Here is a 22,830-nt window from a genome sequence, read left to right on the forward strand (position 1 = left end):
GCAGACTCACTTGGCATCAGTAAGGCTTACTTGCCTTACTGGGTTCTGTGGGTTCAATCACCAGCGCTGGAAAGGAAAAAAAAAGATAATTCAGATTGAATTGCATAATGATTTTACTAAATTACCTGCTGAAAAAATACTGAGTAGAAAGTTTTTTTCCAGTTCACTGTGAAAAACCCCAGATACTCCATAAATACGGAAAAAATAGAATAATGTATACCTATATCCCTTCTCACCGCGTGGACTCAATGTTTTTGCTATATTTGCTTTATTATGTATATTTTCAGTTGAATCATTTGAGTAAGTTGAAATATCATGACATTTGAACCTAGTTACTTTAAAGTGCATCTCCAAGAGTAAAAACTTTTCCTATATAATCACAGTACCTACCATTATCACACCAACAAGTAGTAATTCCATTTATGTCATGAAACATTCCTACAGGAAATGTCCAAATGGTGATATTTTTAGTATAGTTATTTTCACAGGAAGAAACACATTCTTACTCCTTAAACAATCTAGCATGAGGCTAAAAAGAAAAAACACAAAAAATTGCTTTAAAATCCTTGGTATCCTAGTGGGAAAAAGTTTTCATACATTCTAATATGTAGTCAGCTTTTATATCACAGTTTAAGGTTGTAGTTATAGTTGCATTTTTTTTTAAACTAGCAATTTCTGTGGGATGTACTTGAAGTGGACCTATATTGAGTTGATTCATTTTTAAAGCAGAGTAACCAAAAGGAGCCCAGGTGGATATTTGTTACAGGTAAGTTTATTTTACTCCAACTATAGAGATAGGATAAAATTATAGTAAAATATAAATTGTATTTGGAATAGTTTGATTGTGTTAACTGCATGATGAGGAAAGAATCCTTTTGCTTTGTACCCATATTAAAATCTTAACGAGCTAGGCTTGGTGGCAAATCCCACCTGTAATCCCAGCACTTGGGAGGCTGAGGCAAGAGTGAGTTTGAGGCCAGCAATGAGTAGTCAGGTATAGAGATCAAAGCTATCCTGAACTATGTAGCAATAACATGTCTCAAAAAAGGGAAACAAAAATATTGTGAAGTAGATGTCAATTTTTCTGCCTATAAAAAATGTGGAATGGTGAGTAAAATTGGAACCTTAAGATTAAAGACCGGAGACAGTCTTTAATAGAAAAATGCTACTTGCCACAGAGGGTTATCATACTATAGGTGAAATTGTGATGTCTGGTGGTTAGCACAGAATCTGATACATGAGTACTTCAGGATTGGCTTTAAAACAAAAAAAGAAACTGTGTGGAATATATGTTGATTTGGAACTATTAATACCACAATCTTTTGCCATAATGGGGACTGAACCTGGCCTTGCACATGCACACTAAGCAATACCCCTAGCCTTTATTATTTGTTTTGGTTTGGGTTTTTTGGGGCACCAGGGATCAAACTTGCAACCTTCTGCTTGCCAGGCAGGTGCTAATGTCGCTGAGCCAAATCCTCTGCCGTATTATTTGTTATTTTGAGATAGGATCAGAAGTGCCCAGGCTCATCTTGTGATTCTTGCTTCAGTCTCTTGAGTGACTGGGTTATGGGTATGTACCATTATGCCCAGTATAATTGCCAGAACACGTTAATGGTTACTGTCCACCCCTAATAATACATATGGTCATTTGACAATAGTGAACTAGGCGAATTTAAAGCAGATTGATTTTATGTGACCTTTGTACAGCATTTTTTGTTTTGTTTTTTGTTTTTTGTCTTTTTCCTTTTTATTGGTACCAGGGATTGAACTCACGACTGCCTGCTTGCAAGGCAGGCGCTTAAGCCGCCGAGCTAAATCCCCAGCCCCATCCCCAGCATTTTTGAAATGGAGTCTCCTTAAGTTACCAAGTTACCCAGGCTGAGTTCGACCTTGTAATTCTGAGTGCTGGAATTATAAATGTGTGCCACCTGGCTTGGAATTGCTAGTCTTAATAGAACATATTTTCAACTTGACTAGAGAAGAAAAAAAAATCACCCTTGAAACTGGTTGAAATTTACAATGATGTGAACAACACATGAGTCTGTTAGGCCAACACTTGTCGACTTTTCCAGTATTTACCCATCTGCTGGATATAAAATGGTATCCTAATGTTTTGTGTTCTAATCAAATTTTTTTTAGTGTCTTTTCTGTGTCAGACCCTTTGCAAGGCAGTAAAGATGCCACCAAGAGGAGCAAGACATGGCTTTTCTACTCTAGGAAACTTGCATTCTAGGAGAGATGGATTTTGTCAATCTATGAATGCCAAAGGGACCCAGAAGCAAATGATGTTCATCTCACTTGAGGAAATGGAGCTGTTGAGAAAGATGAAGCCTGACTTTTGTTTTGAAAGATGAGTCACAGGAGATCTTCCCTTCTCGTTGACAACTTCTTGTCCTCCCCTCTGCAGTCCACCTATGGTGCCGACTCCCAGGAGAGGGCTGGCACCTGGCTTTTCTCATCAGCCCACACAGGGCACCAACTTTTTGTTTTATTTTGCTTGGTTTTATTCTCTTTAAAATAAAATTTAAAAAAATTTTTTTTAAAAAGATGAGTAAGCATTTTGGATTTGAAGGACATTGTAGAAAGAGGAAGTAGGCAAAGATGACAGTAAAACCACATCATTTAAGGTATTTGAGTGTTAGTGACTATGCAGAGCCCTGAGATGGATGAGGACGAGGCTAAGCAGAGAAGAGACTGTAGAGGTAGGCAGCTGCAGGGACCCAGAGAGAGGTGGTTAAAAGTTTTAAGTGAGATACGACTAGGAGAGCAGGTTCACCCCCTCCCCCAGTTTAGAAATGGATTCTGGTATTTAAAATAATGGACAAACATGAAATTTCAATTCAAACTTGCTGACATACTGCTATTTATTACTGCTTTTCTGAAACAGGTAGATGGAAATTATTTTTCCTTTGAATTGGGAGTTGGTAGTTTGCTACCTTAGTGGGAAGATGGAATGAACTGTGGCCTTGTACACAATACATTTGCACTCTCTCATCCATGTGCCTTAGTGTTAAGTGGGACAACATATGGTCTTCACAGTGTTTCCTTTTACCATGTAGAAATAGGTGTAGTTTTATAATAGGAGTGGTAATTTTAAGAATTTGTATTTTTGGATAATCTTTGTAAAGATATTTTCAATCTTTGTCTTATTTTTGAAACATCATAGCAAATACAAATATAGAACTTCCTTTTATAAGCCAGAATGCCTCTTAATCAGTTCTGTGTGTGTGTGTATAGATGGTGATAGCAAATGTTCTTTGAATTTCTTGCTGCTTTTGGTGTCCTTAAGCTGCTCCTCTTCTATCCTCCTATCTTCCTTCCCTTTTTCTTCTTCTTGTTTTTAATCCAGGGCCTCTTGCCTACTAAGTAAGCACTAGACAGTACTTGCCTGCTAAATAAGGACTAGACAGTACCACAGAGTTACATGCCCACACAAAAGTTTTATTTTGAGGCAGTCTCATTAAGTTGCCTGGGCTGGCCTTGGACTTAGATCTTCCTACCTCAGTTTTCCAAGTAGCTGGGTTACAGATGTATGCCACCACACCCAGCTAGTCCTTTTTAACAGGAGTGTTTGTGTTACTTCAAGGTATGAAAGTTGAGGCCTATCAGCACTTAATTTAGTAGAAGCAGTTTTAGGAGACCCAAGCTGGAAAGAGTTGGGTTTTGGAAATTTTTGGTGTTTTAAAATCAATGAGTGTTCTCAAGAGATGCTGAGACAAAAGACAAAAACAAAACAAAACAAAACAAAAGCAATGAGTATTAAATGTATAGCACAGAGTAGTAAGCATTTGTAAGTGTGCACGTGTTTGGCATCAGCTCTTGGTAACAAGTGTCACACTTCTGTTGGTTTTAAGAAGTGTTTTTAAAGATTTGTTGATTGAGATGCTGAGGCAACTGAGCATTACATTGTGTGTGTGTTGCTAAGGATTGATTCCTGGGCCTCTAGCATGGTAGATAAGCAATCTACTACTGAACTATGTAGCTCTACCTCTGGAGAATCCTGGACAGGTAGATTAGATTTTTAGTCTTTCAGTTCAAGATTGCAATTGTCTTTTCTAGCTACTTGATATTTCCTTCATATCTCTATAAAAGAGGCTTTTATTAATTTTAGACTTAATCCAGGAAGACCTTTCACTGAGAAAGAACCTGTTTGGTATTAAAAGAACTAGACAGAAGCTTGTCTTGCCCAACATCCCTTTCTTAGCCCTTCTCAACCGCATCCCCCCCACCGTGTTGACATGGCCTCATTCTTTTCTATTACTTGTCCTCAACTCCATCATGCACATACTTTTATATAAGTGCACATACATACATACATATTAGGAGGAGGCGTACAGATGTTAATAATGTATGTCCTCATGGTGAGGAATGAAGTTTTTTTAATTTAACTTCTGATTTTAGCAAATGTATTCTTACTAATACCTTGGCAGCAGAAGTTGGCTTGATCAATTGGATCAAGGTGACTGTTGTAAAATAAACAAAAGGAAACAGCACAATGTTGAATTTGTAGGCAACATGTGAGACTAAGCAAATGCGACTTTTGCAGGTGGTTTGGCCATTAGCTGTGAGCATGCTCAGAATGCATTTAGGCAAGCGGACAGGATGTTCTAAAGTACTGTGTAACCTTGAAACATTACTTCTACTTCTGTTTCCAGAAATGAAATCTAAAACAGAAAAGCTGTTTGCCTTCCTCTTCACTTGAAGAACAAAAGTAGAACTTGTAAATCTGAACTAGTTATTACAAAGTGCTAGAATGAATGTCTTTAGTTCTGGATTTGGTTCTTTAATGCAGATTTTTAAAAAAATTTAGTTAGACCTTTACTACAGACAAAAAATATTTTTTTTAAAGTGGGAAAATAACACAACTACTCACTTGCACATATTCTATTTTAAATAGCTCAGAAATGTAAAGCAAATTTAAAGTCTATAGAGACAGTCTTGATTTTTTGATATCCCTTGAATTGAGTGTGTTTAACGCCAGAGGACTTCTATGTTAAGCCAGTTATAAAGCCAAAAACTGCATTCATGGTATTAGAGTCCTGGAATGAGTGTAATTATCCACCTATGAAAAACTGAAATCATTTGAAGAAAAATTTACAGATACAGGAATATGAGCCATCTGAAAGTTTAAAATGCATCTGAAAGATCTTCTGAGAGTCATAGGGTTTTGTTTGTTTTACGTTTTTTTGTTGTTGTTGTTGTTGTTGTTTTGTTTTGTTTTTTGGAGATGGAGTCTTACCATATTGTCCAGGCTGGCCTCAAACTCATGGTGATCCTCCTGCCTCAGCCTCTTGAGTACTGGGATTACAGACATGCACCACCATGCCTGCCTATGGATTTTTTTCTTGTCTTGCTTTTAATAATTAAATTTGAGAGGTAGGTATGGTGGTGCATGCCTATAATTGTAGCATTCAGGAGGCTGAGACAGGAGGATGGCAAGCTAGGTCAGCCTGGGCTGCCTAGAGACTGTCTCAAAAAAAAAAAAAAAAAAAAAGGAAAAAATAATTGAAATTGATGTGAAAAACATTTTAGGTGGATAGATTTAGGAGGCTGGTAAAGGCAAAAAACATTGATCAATTGATTGATGGAGTTTTGAGACAGGGTCTCCCTGTGTACCTCAGGCTAGCCTCAAACTGACTATGTAGTTCAGGTTGGCCTTGAACTTGTGGTAATCAGCCTGCATGAGTTAGTCTCCCAAGTGCTAGGATTACAGACATGTACTGTGCCTGACTTAAGTTTTAATTATAGATTGTCTTTGCATCTTCTTTGGCTTGTTTACATATCCTGAATTAATGCTTGAAAGAATGATCTGTGGAATTCAGCAGTTTAATTGCTTTTAAGATGGGAGTGGATCTCAAAGGCAACTGCATACTGGGATGGTGGGAACATTTTTTGCAAGACAGGCGTAATTAGGGTCTGCACTGTATAAGCAAGCCTGTTTGCTTGTGCTTTGGCCACACCTGTAGACAGGCTGTTTTACAAAGAGTTGTCTGCTAAATGGATGCCTTTCTGTCTCAGTGTTTCTTCCTGGTACTCTGAAAACTGTGGGGATGAGGTGGGGGGAATAGGGTGTTCTGTTCTGGAGGTTAAAGATGTTGTTTGCCTGAACGCTCCAGTTGCATTATTTAGTATGTATTTTAAAAATTGAAGCAGCAAATGAAGCACCCTTCTCACCATTTAACAAGAGCCAAAGTAGTGGCTCTCATCTCTGGAAGTGTGCTTCTAGCACTCCTTCAAAGCCATGTAAATTGCTCTCACAGTCTCAGAGAAAGATAGGGTTCCCCTAAAAACCAAAGTCTAGAGGGGTTGGAAATTGTCATTTGTATATGGCTTAAACTGATAAAATACTTCTTAAACTGCCTCCTCTGAGCCAGATAGTAATAACGTTATTGATAGAAGTAACAACTGACATGGAGTGCATACCATGCTGAGCACTGCTTTCTTTTTTCTGTCTGACTGTCCTTTTCTCTCTCTCTCTTTTTTTGTACTCGTGATTGAATTCATGCTTGCCAGGCAGGCGCTGATGCCATTGAGCTAAATCCGCAGCTCCTTTTTTGTCTTTCTCATTTTTTATCGGTACCAGGGATCGAACTCACGACCGCACACTTCCAAGGCAGGCACTTATACCGCTGAGCTAAATCCCCAGCCCCCCTTTTTTGTCTTTTTGAGACAGGATCTTGCCATGTAGTTCAAGCTGGCCTTGAACTCAGTTTGTAGCCCAGGCTAGTCTTGAACTGGTAACGATCTTCCTGCCTCAGACTCCCAAGTGCTGGAATTTACAAGCATGAGCCACCACACCTGGCTTTTTCTTTCATTCTTTTGTTGTTCTTCCATTTTTCATTTTTGTGTCAGGAATCAAATTCATAACCTTTCATTGCCAGGCAGACACTATGCCACTAGGCCTGGCCCTGGCCTTGCTTTTTTTTTTTTTTTTAAGCATGTTAGATGTCTTCCCAAGTGATAATAGATACTATTTTCATTGCTTTACAGATGAGAAATCTGAGTGTTGGGATCCAGTCCTATGTCAATTAAATTGTAGAGCTAAAAAATAAACTCAGAATGTTAGATTCAGGAGCTTTGATGCTGAACAACTGGTTGGTCATTCCCCTGACTGGGTGATAAGCAAAGTGACCATATTTCATCCAAGGAGTGGGCTCAGAGAAAATAAATTACTGTCATAAGTTGAAGCCAGAGTCAGTTTGAAGTGAGAGTTTATTCTTTCTTCACTGTTATTATATGACCCATTAGAGTACAATACTATAAAATCTGATTTATAGAGGTCTTTTTATATCTTGTGTGGGCTTCCATGCATTTAGGGGAGGGAGTTGCTTATAACTTGATTTGTGAGGTGATGTTTTGCTCTCAGAGATGTCATGTACCTTGTGCTGATTTTGTTAGCCAACCTGATGGTGCAGTTGATGGCTTTATAGCAATCTGGGTTGTAAGACTTGCACTGAGCTCCAGAGGAGAAAGAGGCGGGGATCTGAGTTCTTGTTTTTAGAATCTGTTCTTAGAGATGTTACCTTCCTTTGAGTAGGTAACCTTATGGGATTATAGTTAATTAATTGCAGAGCCTCTGAAGTCAGACCTCCTTCTACCACCCATTCCGTTGAGGATTTGAGGTAAGGCCCTTAACCTTTCTAAGTCTTAATTTCCCCATCTGTACAGATGTCTTTTGGGTTATTGTGGAACTTGCATGAGACAAACTTGACATTAAGTGCTCCTGAGTGTGTTTGGGAGACTGGTTGATGTGCAGGAGACTGTGGTGACTAGTTTTCTTCTGTGTGTTCGCTTGTAAACAGTTTTCACAGAGATGAATGCTTTCTCAATTGGACTTCAGCATAATACTCTGAAATGGATATTTGGGATTCTCTTTATTTTGTAATGACATATTACTAAGTAAATTTTCATGTGTATTATTAAATTTGTAACATTTTATGTAAATTTTATTACCTTACCTTTAATTGGAAATATACTTCATGTTTTGGAAGAAAATTATTTTAATACATTCATGATGGGGCTGTAACTCATGTATCTCACTGCCAGGTGTTGAGCCACCAGTGATACATGCATGATTGTCCCCTCGGGTAACTTTTTATTAGTAAAGAGACCATAAAAGTTTTAGATCTGTTTTACCACCAGTGGCATAAGGCACCTGAGAGAGTCAGGCAGGAAATGCAGCTAGTTTGAACTAGGAAAGCGTATTCCAATAATAGACCCATTACCATAATAGAATGAATGTTAGAATTTTTTGTACATTATCATGATAAGTTGGTGTTAGGCCCAGGCAAACCACATAATAGCTAGAAATCTTGATTGAGAGACACAGTGATTTCTATCTTATTCATGGGCATGTGTTATTTATTGAAACTAGTAAAACATTAAGTTCTTACAACTTATGCTTTTCTTGATAACTCTACTGATAAAATTATGTCCTTATTTTCAGTTTGAAGAAAATGTCAAGAAGCTCTTCATTTAGTACCATATTCAGGCTAGACTTTGTATAGGAATAACACATGGTGTGCTGGTGAATAATGAGCAACTTTCCTGAAATGAATAATCATCTCTGATTTGTAGCATTTGCTGATTTCAGGGATAATAAATACTCCACTATGGCTGGTTTCAGTGTACCAATGTTAATGTCATTGAACTTGAAGTTGGGAATATACATATAATCAGTTGGCTTGAATTAACCTCAGCTCTCAAGTGTTCAGGATATGTTCAGGATTTTATGCTCACTCGCTGTCTTTCTGTCTGTCTGTCTTTTGATGCAGTCTTGCTTTATTGCCCAGACTGGCCTCCAGTTTGTAATCCGTCAGCCTGAGTAGCTAGAAATACAAAGTATGCCGTTTTGTCTGGCACAAGCCTATATCTTAATAATAATTAGCTTTCTTTAGTCCTTTTTTTAAAAAAGTTGATCTTAATGAAGTACAATTTACATACAACAAAATTAAGCAATTTTGAGCATATACATTTAATGGCTTTTGACAAGTGTATGCCCTACCTCAATCATGGTACTCATCATTCCTGTTTTTTTTTTTTTTTTGTCTTTTTCCTTTTTTATCGGTACCAGGGATCGAACTCACGACTACCTGCTTGCAAGGCAGGCGCTTATGCCACTGAGCTAAATCCCCAGCCCCTTCATCATTCCTTCTGTGTATAGTTGCCAGATTAACATTTCTCAAATTTTACTTTATAGTCACATACCTATGCATAAAACCTTCACTGGCAATATGCTGACCATAAGACAAGGTACAGAACTCTAGGGCTGTGGATACAGCTTAGTGGCATGAGTGCCTACTTGGCAAACAAAAGGTCCTGAGTTCAGTTTCCAGTACCAAAAAAAAAGCCTCTGTCACCTGGGCTGCTTAACATACCACTTCTTCTCTGACCTAATCTACCTCAGTCTGTGCACATAAATTTCTTATCCCAGTAAGATGAATCATCTGGGTCCAGTGCAGGGTGGCCTGTTCCTCTAATCCTAGCTATTTGGGATCACAGGCCAAATTGGAGGCCAGCCTAGGCAATTTTAGTTAGACCTCATCTCAAAATAAAAAGGACTGGGGGTATAGCTCAGTGGTAGAATGCTTTGCTTGGTATGTGTAAAGCCCTGGTTTTAATCTGCAGTTCTTCAATGATAAAACAAAAACTGATCAGGTGGTTCCAAGGACAAGCCCTGCATTTGTTTTTTGGTTTGTCTGTACCTTTCCTGCAGTATTCCGGACACCTCCTGTTCTTTATTTTTTCTTATTCTGGGTCACGCTCACACTTAGTTTTCTAGTTTTTCATTAGGATGAGTACTTTCTAATCTGACCACTCATACTGCTTATTTGTCACTAAATTTTTCAGTTTGTATTGAAATCTCAGGGTTCTATCCATATGATCTTTGCCAACAAAGTTGTAAGCTATAGTAGGATAGGTAATAATGTTGTATAACTCAGGTTTACAATAAATAGTTCTTGATGGAAGTAAACCATTAAGCAACTCTTCAATCTCAGCGAGTTACAAACTCTGATCCTGAGAGACTCCTACTATGCTATACACATAGACCTCTCAAAGCCTGAAGATGTATCTATTACAGATTATAAATGTGTTGTAATGTTTCTCCAAGCCAGTGTTAGTCATTAAAATGAACATTACAGATTTCTTCTCTGCCCTGAAAAGCCGTTTAGAAATGGTTAGCATATGGATTGTGGACTTTTGTGAGAATCAAACATTTAAAGTAAAGTTTTAAAAGAAAACTCAAAAAAACTCAAGCTTTTTTGTATGTTTTGATGTACTGGTAAGAAGTCAGGAAGGGGGTTCTAGTTGGTTTCCTTCCTGTCCCAGGAAACCATAATATTCTGAAAAATTTTTGCATGTGTGCTTGTATGTGTATGTGTGTGTGTTTCAGTAACCTTATGCAAACTCTTCCATTTCATCTTTTTTTTTTTTTTGATGGGGTACCAGGAATTGAGTTTAGGACCTCATGCTTGCCAAGCAGGTGCTGCACTACTGAACTAAATCTCTGGCCCTTTTCATTTTAAAATTTGTATTTGCACCGTATATAATGATGCATATCTTTAATTCCAGCAGTCAGGAGACTGAGGCAGGTGGATCACTACTAGAGGCCACCCTGGGCTACAAAGTGAATTCAAAGCCAGCCTGAAGTGCATAGTAAAACCCTATGTCAAAAAGACAAAACCAAAACCCAAAAACAAAACAAAAAGCTTTTATTTTCTCTGTTTAAAAAAAAAAGTTGGCAGGGTACTTACTGAAAATTGGCATTGGTAATCTAAAAATCCTTAATAAATTCTAGATATTTATCTCTATTTCTCAGCCTACCTTCAGGTTCCTCTTTTTATCTTTTAATTCTCGGGTGTACAAAGGGTTCTTCAGTTGACCCTTATCTCTTGTGGTTGACATACTTTGCTTGAGCAGTTTCATCTGGTGTACCCACGCATTTGTTTCCACACTTGAAATTCCATGTGTCTTGAGTTCCACTCTTGGATGATCAAATGCCTACTGGAAATCTTCACTTAGCTGCTCTTCAGAAATCAGATGTAACATATCCTAAGTGTGATATCTCTCTGTATTATTATTCACTTGTCAAATACTATCGCTGACTTGTCTCACTGTTCTCTCCCTTTGTGTCTGTCAGGTCCTCAGACATTTTTAAGTCCTTTTCCCTCCCTGTGAGTTCAGGCTAACTTTGTCCTTTGTTATCCTTATCGCTTGCCCACCCTGGTATTTAAAACATGAACTAAGAGCTAGTTTACTTCCCTGACCTTAGATTAACTATGCCCATAAATCTCTATGGTGACTGGAAAGCCATTATAATTATTGGTGATTTGAGGGCCACTGTGTTCTTTTCCTGTGGGTGAACATAGCTAGGAATCTGTACCATAACTAGATGGTTGTTTGGGAAGGAACCAGAGCAGAAGCAATGAGATGAAGCAAGTGTATACTGGCCTCACATAGTCTGACTGATGCTGTAATCTCATTGTGATCAGCAGACTCCTGTCTAACAGAGGCATCCCCTCCCCACAATGACATCAGCCGTCCCTGCCAGCCTCTTTAATTCTTCTGTGGTTGAGTTGACCTTTTGTGTTACTTTACATGTACTAAATACATTCAGTGAAGCTGTACTTGAATCTTACTTTCTGACAACTTCTCTGTCGGATGGTTTATATTCTTCTCTCCTGAGTTGTCGTGTGTTGCTCTCCAGTTGAGCACTGAGAAGCTGTCTTATTTCACGTGTTAAGAGAATACTTTACTATCGGTGCCATGTAAAGGAAGGAAGCCAATTTCCCTGGTATCACTACCTTTTCTTGTTTACCCACTATTCTGAGTTAGGGATAGGAATACCTTCATAATGCCTCCCTGACACTTCTGAGTGATCATTCTCACTGTTTTGGGGGGGCGTTGTTTTGGAGACAAGGTCTCACTGTATAGTCCAGGCTGGCCTTAAACTCACTATGTATCCTAGGTTGGGCTTGAACTCATGGTGGTCCTCTTGCCCCAGTCACCTGAGCGCAGGGATTATAGGTATGCACCATCATGGCCTGCCATTTGTTTTTTTGTTGAGCACCCACTATAGGCCAGAGACTGGGCTGAGTGTCAGGAGGAGAATACAGAAGCTAGTTGTTTCTTCCACTTGGAACTTGAATTTTGTTGGAGGTGAGAATGTAAACAGATAAATACCGCTTATGGCTGTGGATGGTAGAGCCATCTATAATCCCAGAACTCAGGAAGCTAAAGCAGTAGGATTGCCATTAGTTTGAGACCAGCCTGGCTATGTAGCAAGATCCTGTCTCAAAAACAAAAAACAAGGCCGGGGCTTTAGCTCAGTGAAGTAAACACCTGCGTGGCAAGCGCAAGGTCATGAGTTCGATCCCTGGTACCCCCCCCCCCAATTTTATTTTTTATTTTTTTTGCTTGTGGCAAGACCAGGAGCAGACAGGCTGGTGGTAGAATAACTGAGGATATATAAATATAGATGTAATTTTAAAAATTGGGAGAGTGTATTTAAATATGTACTTTTAAGTGATCAGAATGATATAAGGAAGTGGCATTTAAGACACACCATAAAGAGCAGGAAGAAGTAAGCTATCTGTAGAAACAGAGAAGTGAGCCTAGTCAGAAGAAAGCCTGCAGAGGCTCTGAGGAGATAGATAGCTTGCTGTGTTTCAGGCAGTGAAAGATTACCAGTGAAGCTGGGAAGGCAGAAAAGGAGAATGTGTCATATTGTGTCAGTGATATTGTTGGCCTAGTGAGTGAGATTAGTGATACAATGATTCACACAGATTAAGATTTCTTTGGATCTAGTGCTTGAAGGATTTGTGGGGGCTTTTTGTTTGTTTGGTGATGGTTGGGAATCAAGCACTCTGTTCCTGAGCTATATCCTCAGCCACTAAACTGGGATTCTAAACGTTCACTTTACATATTCTTTTCTGGAACATTAATACAAATGATGATGGAAAATCTAGAATTCCTTCTTGTGTGAAGTATATCATAAAATTTCAGACACTTCTCAGGGAGAGAAATGTCTCCTTTTGGTGAATTTCTATCCCTAATGAATCTATAATATAGCCATATTTTTATATTATGTTGAGGATTTTTACATAGTCTGATTGGCCGTTGTTAAACTTAGTTGGTCTGTTTTAATGCACAACGGTTAAGATAAGCACTACTAATTTAATACCACATACTCATCTGAAAATCAGTTCAGGATAAGCACTGAGTCATTTCATGCATAAGTACGGTATTGGATTTGTTGTTTCAGAGTGTTATTTCAAGTCCTGTCAGTACAAGGATTCTCTCCTTTCCAGCTTTCATGCTCACTCTTATCTTTCATGCATCAGATTATTTGTGTACTACTGGGACTAAGGGAATCGGAAGACAGAACCACATTTGAGAACCATTCACTAACAGTGATCTTGGAAAGTGCTGTAACCTGGCATTTTCTTAATCTTTTTGTGTTTCTGTGGAGGAGGGTATTGGAGATAAAATCCAGGACCTTACCATACTAGACAAGCATTGTATCCATTGAGTTCTATTACCCCTCCCTCCGTTATTTTGGACAATGTGATCATTCCCAATTTTGTCAGTGGGCCGAGAGAAGAGAAAGTGAGGCTTAGAGAATATTTCACTTGTCCGGGGCTGGTGCTTACCAGACTTTGATGTGTATGTGACCAATGGGAGAGCTTGGTAGAATGAAGATTCTGATTGAATTAGTCTGCAGCTAGTTTCTGGATTACTAACAAGGATCAGTCTCCGCCTTCACCTAAGGTAGACATATGAAATGATAGAACTGGGCTTCAAACTTAAATTTGCTCTATTCCAGAGCCTTCACCCTATCCTGTGGAATCTCCTTGCACTCAACTAGTGGAACAGGCTTTTTGTGGAGTGATCTAGTTAATACTTTTTTTAGTATAGTAAGAGTGTGAAGTTTTATTTATTTGTTCAGCATTTACTTGGAACTTTTTGTGTTCTCACCCCCCCTCCCCCATCTGAAATCAAACCCAAGGCCTTGCCCATGCTAGGTAAATGCTTTACCACCAAGGTACACCCTCAGCTCTCAGTTAATTCTTGACCCCCATATTTGGAATTGATGCCAGAGCCTTTACATTGAGCAACATCCTCACCTTGTTTTTAAATTTAGCTTTTAGTTTTTATTTTGAGACAGGTTTTTGCTGAGCTGCCAAGGCTGGGCTTGAAATTGGGATCCTTCTGTCCTAGCCTACTAGACTGCTGGGATTAGAGGTGTGCACTGCTGTGCTTGACTGGAGTAACAATTTGAGTTAAGAATGGGTGCACCAGCAGGAAATTTGGGTTACATGCTCTTTGGGAACAAGTTACAGATTTATAACTCCCTCATTAGTAGTTGCTACCATTAATATATCAGCTACCTAAGTATATTAAAGGTTAAAAATTACTTTGTGCTGAATACTTCTCAAGATAGAAGAGATGTAATTGTAGCTTTGTAGTTTAGAAGCTAATGTTGGTAAGACTAATAAATGTGCCTTGTTTAAATCTGAGGATCCTGTTCGTGAAGTAATGATGCTAATCGTGAACACTGAGTCACCTTGCTCAACCCTGAGATACAGTTACTGCTGCTCCCTTTGTACACTGAGGATATTAAGACACAAAGAAGCCAAACGACTTGCCCAAGTAAATGATTAAGGGTGAGATTCAAACTCATAAATTCGTTCTCTGATCATTAGGATTTAGGACTTAACATATTGTGAGGTCTTGATTCTTGCAGGGGGAGGAGTACTTTTAGGGAAGGGAGTTCAGAAGCTGGATGACTATGAGACTGAGTACCACATATGTAGGCAGTTAGGTGTTGTGAGTTGCTATTTTCTGTCATTCTTCAACATGTGGTTATTTAGTACTGGATTTTACAGTCTGGATAATGCTGCTGTTGATTATATTGCTTCTGTTCTTTTAAACTGTTGTTACTGGTTCCTTTTCAGCAGCAAAATGAATTCTTAATTGTATTTGGGAGACTGCAGTCAGATATTTACCCTTGGGTGACTTCTGTTAACTAGTATATTCATGGATCAATCTCCTTTGCCATCCAGCCCGTGAATACTGTTTATTTGTTTGTTTGTTTTAATGACAGGTGGTCTTGCTATGTTGTATTGGCTGGTCTTGAAATAATGTGTTCAGGCAATCTTCCTGCTTCAGCCTCCTTAGTAACTGGGACTATAGGCTTATGCCAATACACCAGAGAATATCTGTGTTGGTATGTTTGTGACAGGGTCTCGATATGTAGTTCAGGCTGGCCTTAAACTTATACTGATCATCTGGTGCCTCAGCTTCCCAATTGCAGGGATTACAGGTTGTGCCACCACCCCAGCAATGTTTTTGAAGGATTTAGACACATGCAGTTCTTTTGTGAGAAAACTGATTTTATTTGCTATAATAGGAAAAGTAGTTAGGACTAAGGAGCTATTTTAAAATATAATATACATCTGAGAGATACACTCATCTCACATCTTATTTGTGGCATAGATTTAGAAATAGAAATACTTTTCATTGTTGAGATACAGATAAGACATTTTTGTCATTTTATAACATGATGCCATGTCAAACTAATTATTGTTTTTAGCTTTTTCTGCATAAAATCTGGAGACAACCTACTTCAGTGAGATCTGATTGGCCGGTTATGTCTTTGAGAGTGTTAACGAAAGGTGCTTCATCTCTCTGTGATTTTGAACATGGCCCCTGGCCACATGCAGGGTTTGTATTAGAGAAAAAGGACAGTGAGTAGAGTAGATTCTTGCGAAATGAATTACCTGTTGTTTTCCCCTTAGGTGACTTCATCAGTATTGGAATTGCATTGGCAAACAGTTTGAAAAAGAGCACTGGGCAATTTGAGGTGCACATGGCAGTGAGGCGAGTGGATAGTGTTTCAAGTTTGACTTTGTTTCACTTGAGAAGCTTTAATTACCAATGTTGGTGAAAGCATGAGGAAACAGGTCTGCTTATGTGATGGTAGTTGAAAAGTAACCGGATGGAGATACCCTTTTTGGGGACACTTAGGCTCTGTCTACTAAAATTAGGTAACATCTCTTTGGGTCTGAAGTTTTACTCCTATCCAGGCATGGGGTTGTGGCCTCTAATTCTAGTGAGTTGGGTGAGGCAGGAGGCTTACAAGTTTGAGCCTATCCTGGACAATTTAGGGAGACTTTGTCTCAAAATAAAAAGGACTAGGGGATATAGGTTAGTGGTAGGGTACCCTTGAGTTTGACTTCAGCACTGCAAATAACCCTATTCCACTTGTAGAAATTGCAAACAGATGAAGAAAAATACCCGTATACTGTGTGACATTGTGATGGGGTAGGGTAGCTACACAGTTGACAATTGTCACTAATGCATGCTTAGTTTTTTTTTTTTTCCTGCAGTTTCTATTTAAATGCATGCTTAGTTAAATTATGGTAATTCATTATTATGCAGACATTAAGAGGAGGCTTAAATCTTTATGTACTCATAAAAAATATCCTTCATATATTGCACAGACAAAGACATATGGGAAACAGTACACAACTGTGTGTGATGTGGTGCCATGAAGATGTGTAAAATTCCTTAGCAGTTGGAGTGTCGGGCAGTGGGAGTGCAGGGACTATAGGATTAGGTGATAGGAAGGCTGCTTTAAACTCCACTTACTTTAAAATACAGTAAGAAAAGGCCCAAAGCTCAATCTTTGTGTTGGAAGGCATTTTCCTGCATTTTTTAAAGGGGACCCTCTTCTGTACTCTTGCCTCTTGATTGCATGCCAGTGTATCTCAATCTTTGTCTGCAAAGGACTCTGTCACTTCTGCTTGTCCCCAGGATGTAAAGATGAGAGCGAAACCCAGTAGTTTTGTTATCTTTTCAGTGCCTTCCTGCTTTCCTTCCATCCACATTTTCATTTGTCTAGGTTTATTTTCTCCCTTTTGTTAAAAACTTGGATTTTTTTGGGGTATTATTCAATTATTTAGGAAGCACTCATTGTGAGAAGTGTGGTTTTTAATTTCCTTCCTGTATCTCGTAGCAATCCAGCTTTTCTTTTCTTTTTTTTTTTTTTTTTTTGTCTTTTTGCTTTTTATCGGTACGGGGATCGAACTCATGACTGCCTGCTTGCAAGGTAGGCGCTTATGCCACTGAGCTAAATCCCCAGCCCACATTTTCTTAATATTTGTATATAGGTAATCTTGGAGCTTCTGTTTAATTTAAATTATTAGGTTAATATCTATAAAACTTATCATTTCCATGTCTTATAATTGTACCTACCAGCCTGCATCTTACTTTGTGTTAATCATTTCTGCTGGTCTTCAACTAGCAGTCCTTGTAGCAGGGCAAACTAGCTCCTCCCTGTTCTCTATCACCTGTTCCTTGTATGAGGTGGTAAATAGATCTGACACACTTGAGGTTGAATCACATTGCAACCTTTCACTTCACTGCTCAACTTTGCAGGGTTTTCTGCTTATTTTCTTTTGTTACTTGATTTTATTGTTTGTTTGTTGGTATGTATGTATGTATGTATGTATGTATGTATGTATTTTGAGACAGGGTCTCACTATATAGTTAAGGCTGGCCTTAAACTCACTGTGTAATCCAGGTTCTCCTCAAACTTGCAGTGATTCTTCTGTCTTAGCCTCCCAAGTGGTGGAATCACAATATGCACCACCATGTATAATATTTTATTTTATTTTTGGTACCAGGGATCGAACTCGTGACCTAGTGCTTGCTAGGCAGGCACTAATGCCGCTGAACTAAATCCCCAGCCCCATGTATAATGTTTTAGCCACTTAATATTTGATACCCACTGTCTCTAATGAACATGGAGTAGTAAAGGGATCTGCAGGTTTTGATCATTTATGTTCTGGAAAAGAACAGGAAGTGATGAGGCCTTGTGATTAGAGCTTTAGGGCAGTGTTTTCTAACTTGTCTATAGGGACAAGATAGTTAACTTGTCTCTACTAATTGTATGTGTGCTGTTTCTTTTTCCTCTGAACTTGTAGGCTTTTATTTTTTAGGTTTAAAGACCTTGCTTTAAGAAATTTTCCTTGAGATTATTTAAGTCATGAAATTAAGATGGAACTTCTTTCTGATCTCTAGAGACCCAACCTAGTAATTAACCAGGATAGGGAAGGAAAGGAAGAAGATCCACAGAGTTACGGGCTTGTCTCTTCCAGTAAATAGCTCCAACACTTCATGGTATGTTAAATGTTCTATAAGATGAAGGGGTTGGCAGCATATGTAAGATGTCTTTGTTCATTTTCTGTGATTCATTGTTCAAACTTTGGTAATCTTTTATCTGCTAAATGAGTACCAATGCTTATCTTTATTTTTAACTACTGTTTTGCAGATGTAGGGTACTATATATGTCACTGTGGAGGGAAATATTTTCTGAAGATCACTGCTTATTATGAATGATTTAAAAGGATTTTCAAACACTTAGTTTCATTCTATTTTCATTGGTAGAATTGAAATTGCAGTATACTCCTTAAGTGTTAGCGTAAAAACCTTCCTATTCTTGTTCCTAAGACTATTGTGATTTACAGACTGCTAGTTGGTAAAAGGGGGAAAAAAAGAAGTTATGTTTTTAAAGATTTTTCAGGGCAGACATGGTGATGCATGCTGGTAATCCCAGCACTCGGGCGGCTGAGGCAGAAGGATCATTGCAAGTTTTAAGACCAGCCTGTGCTACAAAGTGAGCTCAAGGCCAACCTGAACTGTGTAATGAGACCCTGTCTCAAAAAGGCGGGGTGGGGTGGGTTTTTTAGGGGACAAGAACATTGAAAATACAAATACCAAATATACTAGATAAATATTCTATCAAGCAGTATTATAATACTATTGTGAAGCTGCTTCATGATGAGCTTTGTCCATTAGCACTATGGCCGATACATCAGAGAAGCATACAACTATCAAGTAGGATATTTTAAAATGGATATTTCCATAAGGGTTTTGCAGAGGGCTACCCATTTATTTGCTGATTTCTGTAGCATTTATGGTGAAATCATGTTTATATATTGTCTGTGAACTGGAAGTTTTCAAGCTTAGTTGCTGTTGTCATCCTTATGAGTGGAATGTTTGTTTTTCTTCTCTTCTGTCTTAAAGTCGTGTGGTTAGGTAGATTGTACTTTGGAGTAACAGACTTCCCTCTTCTCTGCTGCTCAGGTGTTTTTTTTTTTTTTTTATCCTTTTAGGACACTTTTTTTTCCTCTCTTTATTACAACAAAATTTATACATTTTGGGTTTTATTGCTCCCATAGATCTTATTACTTTTTTTGTAAGAGAATAAAATCAAACATGATAAAACAAACCTGTCAGTCAAAACCAAGGGTAGACATAGCACATGATGTAAAAACAGAGTACAAAGTTATCAACAGTGGTTACCATAATGCCTCTTGCTTCCTTAAGAAGAATTGTCTATCTCATTAGGTATTATAAAGTTGAACAAAACAGTAGAAAACAAGTCTAATAAAACCTAAACATTGTCAACCTTACAGAACTTCAAAAGAGGATAATGTCAAACCAGAATCGGCATCAAGTGAATCTTACTGCCTTCAAAGTAGTTGCCTATACTCTGATACTTAATACTATCATACAGAGCAGAACAGAGTCTAATCAGTCAAAACAAGATAGTGGGAGTATTACAGGACTTCAAATCATGTTAATAGGAAATCAAAAAAGTTACTATATCAGGTGGTTTTATTTACCTCTACACTAAAGATTCACAAATCTGGATTTCTGCTAGTGTCTCCCTTTCTTTCAGTAGCTGCTATCTGACAGGCAACAGAGGCTGCATGACAATTCTGGCAACATGTCACGTGGAACATGTGCACAATATAGCAGATGCAGAGCTCATTATTCTGGGGCTGGGGATTTAGCTCAGTGGCATAAGCGCCTGCCTTGCAAGCAGGCAGTCGTGAGTTCGATCTCTGGTACCGATAAAAAGGAAAAGGAAAAAGACAAAAAAAAAAAAAAAAAAAAGAGTTAATTATTCTGCCTCCAGGTATAAATAATCAGTAAAGATTTGTGTTGTCTAAGAAAGGTTTTTGTCGATGTTCTCTTTTTGCTGTACTAGGGATTGACCCCAGAGAGTGCTAAGCTACATCCCCAGCTCTTTTTACTTATTTTGGGAAAAGGTCTTATTAAGTTGCCTAGGCTGGTCTTGAATTTGGAAACCTTCTGCCTCAATATCCTATGTAGCAAGCTGGGCATGGTGGCACACTCCTGTAATCCCAGTACTTGGGAGGCTGAGGCAGGAGGACTGATGGAAGTTTGAGACTAGCCTGGGCTACAAAGTGAGCCCAGGGCTAGCAAGAAAAACAAGAACAAAAAAACCGCACAAGTTTCAATGAAGTACCAGATGTCCTGTCATAAAAGTTTTTCTAAATACTTCTATTAGATCATTTGTTTAGAATTTCATCGTGAACTTGTTAATGTTTCATGTCTTGAGATTCTTGCAGGTCTTTTCTTTTAGGGGGTCTATTCTGTACAGAGTTTAGTTGTATTCTGAGTTTTCAAATTTTAAACCATAGGCCTGACTATCTACCACTTTTGGGGTTTTTGATAGTGAAAACCATGCTGATAACCTTGTGCTTGTGAGGCAGGTACTGTGCTGCTGAGCTATAACACCAGCCTGTTTACTTCTTTGACAGTGAGTATAAGCTTTCCACAGAAGCAAGGTAGAGTCAAATATGTACAACCTTCTTTTCTACAATATTTTACAAAGCCAGGCGTGGTGGCACATGCCTGTATTCCCAGCAGTTGGAAGGCTGAGGCAGGAGGATTGCTGTGAGTTTGAGGTCAGCGTCAACTATATAGCAAGACCCTGTCTCAAAAAAACCCCAAAAATAAATAAATAAATAAAAATTAAAAAAAAAATTAAGGGCAAATCCCACATATCTATCTTTTGCTATATATATATGTATGTGTATGTATATATGTGTGTGTGTATATATATATGCATATATATTATGGCTCTCTTAAAATATGAATGCTTTATTAATAGTAATATTATTATCATACTTAAGAAAAATAAATAGTTATTTGGGAAGACAATAGACTATGGATCCAACCCAGAGACTTGTACATGCAAGGCAAATGCTCTGCAACCTGACTTTGTCCCTTAGCTGGAGGTGATTTTTTTTTTTTAAAGTGATACACTTTTAATAAACCAATGGTTTCTTTTGAATCCAGTTTTCTTTTGGTTGCCAAGATAACCAAATTGAGCAAAATGAGCTTTTCATTAATCTTTTACGAAGTATTTAAGAGTCAAATACTGGGCCAGAGATACAGCTCAGCAGCACAAGGACCTGCCTGGCAAGTACAAGGTCCTGAGTTTGTCAGTGCCAAAAAAAAAGTGAAATACTGCTTAGCATATACTGCTAATTTGTGTACATGCATTTATACAGTACATTTTCATTATAAGAAAAATGCACTATTGTCATAAAATAGTAAATAGTAAAGTATGATCCATGATCCTGACATGATGGGACACACCTATAATCCCGGCACACTTTGAAGGCCTTCGTGACCTAGACACACCCTGTTTCAAATGAAAGGGGGCTGAAGATATAGCTCAGTACAAAGGCCTGGGTTCAATCTCAGTGCCACAAAGAAAAAAAGTTTGTTATTAATAAGCTATTCATTTTTTTTTTCTTTTTGGTACTGAGGATTGAACTTAAGACTTCGTGCTTGCCAGGCAGGCACTTACACCACTGAGCTAAATCTCCAGTCCCAGCTATTCGTATTTTATCAGTAGCCTCATGAGTTATAAATAATTTTGAGGGATGTGTACTTTTTGGTACACAATCATATTTATGTTGATTTGTTGTTCCCTGTTTCCCTTTACTTTTCTATCCCTGTAATCTTGTCTGCAACTATGCCAAATCTGACTTGAACCAAATGATTTTATGAATCTACTTTTATTTTATCTTTTTGAAACAAGGGTCTCACTGTGCAGTTCAGGCTGATTTTGAACTGTCTTTGTAGTCTAGGCTGGCCTTAAATTTGCAAGAATCCTCCTGCCCCAGCCTCCTGAATGCTGGAATTATAGGTGTGTGCCACCGTGCCTGGCATAAATCTACTTTTTTTTTTGGTACTAGGGATTGAACTCATGACCTTGTGCTTGCCAGGCAGACGCTTATACTGCTGCGCCAAATCTCCAGCCCTAAAAAATATTTCTGTTAGCCTACTTAAAGCTTGAGGTTTTGTTTTTTTTTAATTCTTTAAAACTAATTTAGTGTGTGTACCATTCAAAGGCAGCATAACTGACTACATTTTTAGTTTTGTTAGAGCTTTTATATAGAAAAGTTCAAATAAAAATAGAATAGATAGTATAACCTCCATTTCTTTTTTTTTTATCTTTTTCCTTTTTATTGGTACTGGGGATTGAACTCACGACTGCCTGCTTGCAAGGCAGGCACTTATGCCGCTGAGTTAAATCCCCAGCCCCTTATAACCTCCATTTCAATCCTGTGGCACAGGATTGAAAAAGTTCATATTAAAAAGTTGTCAACCTAGCCCAGTGTGGTAGCATATGCCTAAAATCCTAACTACTTGGGATGCTGAGGCAGGAAAATTGCAAGTTTGAGGCTGGCTTAGGTAATTTAGTGAGACTTTGTTTCAAGATACACATTTTTTTTTTTTTTTTAAAGAGATTTGAAATGAAGCTCAGTGGTAGAATACTTACCTAGCGTGTGTTAATCCTCTGGATTCAATTCTCAGTACCACAAAAAATGAAAATAGAACTCAGGCTAATACCACTTTTTCTATATGTATTGCACCTCTATCCCAACTAGGTTAAATAGTGAAGGTTGCTTGGTTTCTTCAGCCCTCTGTGAT

General features: G+C 38.2%; 1 protein-coding gene and 1 long non-coding RNA gene across 3 annotated transcripts in view; both read left to right on the forward strand.

Annotated features, from left to right (window-relative positions):
- LOC134474144 (uncharacterized) overlaps nt 1-20,838 on the forward strand; it is a 55,033-nt gene extending 34,195 nt beyond the window's left edge. Inside the window, exon 2 of the long non-coding RNA XR_010044788.1 lies at nt 1-20,838. This exon is cut by the window's left edge and continues 16,748 nt beyond it. This is a non-coding gene — a long non-coding RNA (uncharacterized LOC134474144).
- Nucleotides 1-22,830, forward strand: part of Ube2h (ubiquitin conjugating enzyme E2 H) — a 152,183-nt gene that overhangs the window by 71,208 nt on the left and 58,145 nt on the right. The window lies entirely within an intron of this gene.

This window comes from Cavia porcellus, unplaced genomic scaffold (genome assembly GCF_034190915.1).
Source record: "Cavia porcellus strain 051 isolate PalLab524CR breed Dunkin Hartley unplaced genomic scaffold, mCavPor4.1 scaffold_2, whole genome shotgun sequence".
NCBI classification, from domain to species: Eukaryota; Metazoa; Chordata; class Mammalia; order Rodentia; family Caviidae; genus Cavia; species Cavia porcellus.